The sequence below is a fragment of the Vombatus ursinus genome, unplaced genomic scaffold (genome assembly GCF_900497805.2).
Source record: "Vombatus ursinus unplaced genomic scaffold, bare-nosed wombat genome assembly UNPS02000577.1, whole genome shotgun sequence".
NCBI classification, from domain to species: Eukaryota; Metazoa; Chordata; class Mammalia; order Diprotodontia; family Vombatidae; genus Vombatus; species Vombatus ursinus.
The window spans coordinates 13,173,038-13,179,632 of NW_020940355.1; the positions used below are offsets into that span (position 1 = coordinate 13,173,038).

The 6,595-nt window shown below is 39.5% G+C and overlaps 1 pseudogene; it reads left to right on the top strand.

Annotated features, from left to right (window-relative positions):
• The first annotated feature begins 4,779 nt into the window (after positions 1-4,779).
• LOC114046716 lies at positions 4,780-5,211 on the top strand (annotated as a pseudogene).
• The last annotated feature ends 1,384 nt before the right edge of the window (positions 5,212-6,595 follow it).

Here is a 6,595-nt window from a genome sequence, read left to right on the forward strand (position 1 = left end):
GGTGTTTCTTGGCAAAGATACTGGAGTGGTTTGTCATTTCCTTCTCCAATGGATTAAGGCAAGTAGTGTTAAGTGACTTGACCAGGGTCACACAGTTAGTAAGTGTCTGAATCTAGATTTGAACTCAGGTCTTTCTGACACCAGACCTAGCACTCTATCTACTGAGCCATCTAGCTGTCCCCATTATACAAATAGCAAACAATAAGTAAAACACTTTATTGAGTTCAATTACGAGGTATGTGACCCTGGGCAAGTCATTGTTTGCCTTGGTTACTTATCTGTAATATGAGCTAGAGAAGGAAATAGCAAATCACTTCAGTCTGTTTGCCAAGAAAACCCCAAATGGGGTCACGAAGAGTCAGACATGGTGACTAAACAACAACAAATAGAACAGAATAAGCAGGAGTCAAGTAGTGAGGATTGTGGTCCTGATTCTGCCATTACTTTGCTCTGTCACAGTAGGCAAATCACTTAACCATTCTAAGTCTTTGAATCCTCATTTGTAAAATGAAATCTTTAGATTAAATGGTATCTAGGATCCCCGATCTATAATTCTATGATATGTAGAACTGAGGGCAACTGAACTATTGGGTTTTCTAAAAATATCAAAGCCCTGTGACTTTTGCTTTCACTTTTATAAAGCATGGAATTAATTTGTCATTAGATCTTGAAGTTTCAGTAAGATTCTATAATTCTGGATTAGATAATAATTGCTTGATTGCACCACGAGGGTATGATGTAGAATTATGATAGAGGTAGAAATTATGTTATTTAAATTGGGGAAAAGGCAACTAGCTTAATAGTTAATCATCAGCTGATCTTTTTTTTTAAATTCAGGTTTGAAATATTTGACTTTTTTAAGCTAAGAGACTCTAGGTTAGTTATAGTCTGTGCAGGAGTGGGCATATATAATAGAGAAAGCATACAGCAAGACTTCCCAGTGATTGTCCTGGAACTCAAAGCATTTTCTGGTCAGTCTCCAAGCCTCTTGTTCCTATCATGCACACCATCCCTAAGCTTGTGGAGATTTTCAGTGGAACAGAGAAAGGCTGGCAGATCACCCTTGTCTGTAAAATGGGAGTTGTGAGGATCAAATGAGATAATATATGTAAAATGCTTTGCAAATTGTAAAATACTGTAGAAATGCATTGTATTATTCAGTTGTTTCAGTTGTATCTGATTCTTTGTGACCCCTTTTGGGGTTTTCTTGGTAAAGATACTGCAGTGGTTTGCCATTTCCTTCTCCAGCTCATTTTGTATATGAGGAAACTGAGACAAACAGGGTTAAGTGACTTGCTCAGGGTCACACAGCTAATAAGTGTTTGGGACCAGATTTAAACTCAGGAAGAGGAGTCTTCCTAACTCCAGGCCTGGCACGCTATATAATGCACCACCTAGCTGCCATAAAGAGGCTACTCATTATTATTATTGTACATCATTACTATTTATCATCATCATCATCATCATCATCAGTATCTAGATCCCATATTAGAGTTTTAAGGGAAATCAGAAAAAGTCTTCTGACAATTGTTATACAATATTACAATTTTAATTATGTTCCCCTATGACTATCCAGGCCTTTTTGGAGGATTAAAGAACATGAAGTGCTTTCATTTCTATTTCTCAGAGCATCAATACAGGATTGAGACCTGGAAGAGAACTTACATATCATTTAGTCCAAACCCTTCATTTAACCAATGAGGAAACTGAGGCCCAGAAAAGTGAAGTGGTTTTTTCCCAAGTTAAGGTTGTAAGTAGTGAAACCAGGATTCTATCCCAGGTCTTCTGATACGAAATTCAATGTGCCTGCTACTGTAGCCCATTGCCTCCCTTTGCTCACACAGGTGGCATTACCCAGCTAATGGAGCTAAGGAAAAGGACCTTGCCAAGGTTTGCAAACTTAGTAGCAGAGCCAGGACCGGAATTGAACTTTCTGTATTACCTAGGCCTTTGCTTTAGCACACTGACCCAGTATCTTATTTGGGTCTAGTGACCAGAAGTTTTGTCTAGTTTTGCTTCTTGGGTTGAATATTTGTACTGCTCTTAAGTATTTATCATGTTCTCTTTCATATTTTACTGTAGTTATTTTTGTATGCGTTGTTTCTCCACCCCCTTCTCCACCTGGACTGTAAGTCCCAGAAAAACAGAAATAGTAATCTTATCTTTTTTAATCTTCTCCATTGCCTAACATGGTAATTTGTATTAACAAGTTCTTAATAAATATTTGTTGAATTATTGATTTGAATTTTCCTCTCTTGAGCCACTTAATTTGAAGTCCATAGCACATCACTTAACCTTTTCAACTTGGTCTGGTAGATCAGCCAGAAAGGAGGGATCAGAGAAAACTACTTAAGTACAGAAAGTATCAAAAAGTAAGGTGTATGAAATGTGTTCTGCTGATGTGCTATAAAATGTCCAAATGGATCTGTGACCTCATCAATGTAGATGTACCCTCCCTTGATGTTGAGGGCAGCCTATTCATGCCTTCTCAGCCTCTGTGACTCTTTTTTTTTGTCCTTGAATAAATGCATTGCAAGGGGTCCACATTTTCTCTTAACATTGTGAGTATCCCAGTGGAGCACATAGGTTGTCCATGTGTAATCTTTGTACTCAGCTCTAAAGTTTCTATTTTCCTTTTTATAAATAAGGTCAAGATGGACCCAGTTTAGTTTCCCCAGTAGTATGTGTATTCCCTGGTCTTTGAAAAGAATCTCACATTTAAAGTATCAATACTTAAGCTACAATTTATGGCAGAAATAAGAACTAGACTTCATTAGCATAGGGCTCTTCTGGCAAGGAGCATCTTCTATCACTACAGATTGGTATCTTTCCTTTTCTTCATTTTATAGACTTAGAGAGTCACCTGGGCTGCTGAGAAGTTAAGTGACTTGCTCAGGTTCACATAGCTAGTAAATATCAAAGGAGGCACTTGAATCCAAGTCTTCCTGACTCTATGGTCTGCTCTCTGTCCATTATGCTATCTCGTCTGCCTCTCATGCTGCCTTTATAAACAGTTTAAAAACCATGTACCTTCTGCCTTTTTTTCTGTCTCTGTGCTGTCATCAAAACAGAAGAGGAACAGGACATATGGGATTGAGCAACACTTCTTTTCATGACTTGCCATGGTCAAAGAATTCATCACCAAGTCAAATGTAGTGGTGACAGTACTTCTCTGACACAAAAGGGCTTTCATGAAGAATGAAAGGCACCAGATCACACTTACCAAGTAGGTTATCATAAAGCAGTCTCAGTTTGTTGCCAGAATTTTGCTCACAGCTCATTCAGTCTGGGAATGTCTGCCAAAGCTGGTCCCTCGCTGACACAGCCTTGAGAACCCAGGGTCACCTTTGTGACTTGATGACTCTTTGGAATAATGTTTTATAGCTATCCACTGATATACCATCTTCATAATGGAAATTGTATTAATATGTTTGGAATGAACATGCTTGTGACAAGGGAAAGTTGTTTCTTTGATTAAAGAAAGTATTGCCAGTACTTGAGAACACCATCCAGTGGCATCCTTAAAATCCATAGGGAAGTAATGTGGCATATGGGATTGAATGAGCTACTTAGAATCAAAAAGACTGGGGTGTAAATACTACTTCTTACATTTACTACTTGAGTGACTAGAGATTAATTACTTAACCTTTTTGGGTTTCAGTCTTTTTTATCTGGAAAATGGACAGAATAGTACCTTTGTTACCTATAACACAAGGCTGTTGTAAAGCTCAAATGCAGTAATATGTAGAAAGAATTCTGCAAACTTCAAATTACTATATAAATGTCAGCTATAATTATCTGTCCTGGATTCCTCCTCACTTCTAAAATGCTATTTCTCAAACAAGACATCTTGCACAGCCCCCAGTAATAAGCATGTGGGCCGTGGTGATGCAATTTCTGTGTGTGTGTGTGTGTGTGTGTACATGCGAGTGCATATGCATGTGCATTTCCTTCAAAAATCACAGTGCAGCCATAGAATTATGGCTTTTCTTTCCACAGCAGAATTGGCCCAAGTATTTTGAAATTGTTCCATACAATTTCAGTCAGTAGAATAATAGAATCTCCTTATCTATTTAAAGAAATTCAGGATAGGTCTAAGAAAGAAAAAATCCTAAATAAAGTAATAGAAACTCCTTATGGTGAAAATGTGGAAAATTATATACCCTTGCCACCCTGCCCCCCAATCAGTATTAATTGAATGATTTGTCAGTGGTATCTCAATTCAATTCAATAAAAATTATTGAGTACCTATTATTTGTTTTTCCCATAGAAAATATAGATAAGCAGCAACCACTTCCTAAAGGTATTTCTAGTCTAACAAGGTGAAATCACACACACACACACATACACACACACACACAGACACAAATAACCAGAGTTCAAAATAAACATAAAAGGAGAGAGAGAGAGAGAGAGAGAGAGAGAGAGAGAGAGAGATCCATGTCAGTTCAAAAATTTTGTCAAAGGCTCACTTGAAAAACAATGAAATTTCATGGACCACCAGAACTTCTTTTTCTATCTTTTCCTTTCTTCCCTCTGTTAGGATCTGCATTTTTTGTTTTGTTTTGTTTTTGTTTCCTCACTTCAAAACCATTCCAGGCAGGCAATTAATGCTCTCCTCATGGGCAAACTAGAAATTGGTTCCTGTTGCAACAAAAAGTCTCGTACAGACTTCTTGGCTAGGCTAGAACTTGGCCTCACTTATGGAAGTTTTCTTGTTGGGGCAAAAGCACTCGGGCTGAGCAGAACAGGGATATGGGGCTGGGAGGGGGGTACGCCATGGTGGAGTAGCAGCAGCTGTGGGTGCAGGAGATGTTGGACACTATGGTGAAAGGGCTGGAGTGGGAGAATATCTACAAGATGCAGGGTATCATGTTACGGTGCAGTGCCAGCTGTTGTGAAGATACCAAGGCCTCCATGCAGCAGGTTCATCAGTGCATTGAATGCTGCCATTCTCTCTTGGCCCAGACACAGGCCCTTGTGACCAGTGAAATGGGAAAATCCCAGGACCACCTGGCTCGATGCACCATGCATTGCAATGACAAAGCCAAAAACTTAATGGGTGCTGGGAGCAAGAAGCAGCAGGTGAAGAGGCAGCTAGAGTCCTGTGTGACCAAATGTTTTGATGACTACCTGCACCTCATCCCCACCATGGCCAAGAAGATGAAGGATTCCCTGGCATCTATTGCAAAATACAGTCATTATGAGTAGTCATCTGGGGTGGGAGAATGGGTCTACTTGTAAAAATGTATGGAAATTTTTACCTTTCAGTGAAAATTTAGTGATGAATAAATTGAGGCTCGTAGCAAGTTTAAGAATGCTTTATGGGAATTTTGCATCTGCCTCTGGACTCTGTTGGTTCCATTACATGTTTCAGTCTATAGGTGAAGAAATAGAAGAAACTGGTGCTCAGATCTGGATTGGAGGGAGCATGGAGGGCTAATAGTACCCAAGCCTATACCTTCGCTGAAGATGGCCCCTATTCTATCTGTTGGAGCCCTTAATGGCTTTCAGCTAGTTCAGAGGTATTCCATTCCTAGAAGCTGGCCTAACTCTTTGGGTTTATAGGTATTAGCAGTTCTCCTCCCCAACTTACCTCCCATCTGGCATGAATCCCTGAGGTAGCCATCCACTTTTGTTTGATGCCAACCTCACATCCACCTGATTGAACCACTTCTCATAGAACAGAAAGCAGCAGCCATGAGTTCGCTACTGATTGGGAAAGAGAAACACAGTTGTGTTTTCTTCCCAGTACAAGAACTGGCATTCAGAGGGGAGGCTGGGGAAAGAGGGTTGCTTGAATTAGAGCACTGAGCAGCTCCCAGGTGATCTTTTCTTTGATGAAGACAGTGCTCACACCAGCTTTCAGCTGGGACAACAAGCAAGATCATGAAAGTGAAATCTCCCACCAGGCATGGGAAGCTCAGGTCCCTTCATATTGGCTTTTGTAGGACTGCTGCTCAGGTTACTTTTTCTTGCTCTTCTAGAAAGTACTACAGGGGCAATACTTCAGTTAAAGTATTTTTTGAGACTAACATGAAACAGTTTTGAGTCAAGGCCAAAGAAAGCCTCTTTTTGCTTGCAGAACAATCTGAAGCCTCTTGCTTAATGCAATGGTAGATGATTGGTTTGGGGAAAAGTTAGTTTTCCACAAGGCAGAAAAAGATATTATACCTGACCCTGGTCCTGCTCATTTGCCCTTTTCAACAGAAATGACTTGTTGAAATGATCCTCTTAGGACAGGAAAGAGTAGGAAGACAACTTAAACTTCTAAGCAGGTTGCAAGGGAGAGCTTTTTTCTACCCCAGAGTACAGGAGGCAGCTAGCACCAATTATCCCATTGTCACTGTTGGTTAAAACTTTGAGCAACATGTTAGTACCAGACATTGTGTTGGAAAAGATCTTGTTCTGTTTATATCAACTTCTTACTGAGTGAAATTAACATAGCCTTCCAGTTCAGTGTTTCAAGGCTATGGCATATTTTCCTAGTGGTTTGATTAAAAAATAAGTAGTTTGATTTTTTTTACTTCGAAAAAAGTTTTCTTGTTAATGCAATGTGTCTAATGTAAAACAATTCATCTGAAATCCCAATTCT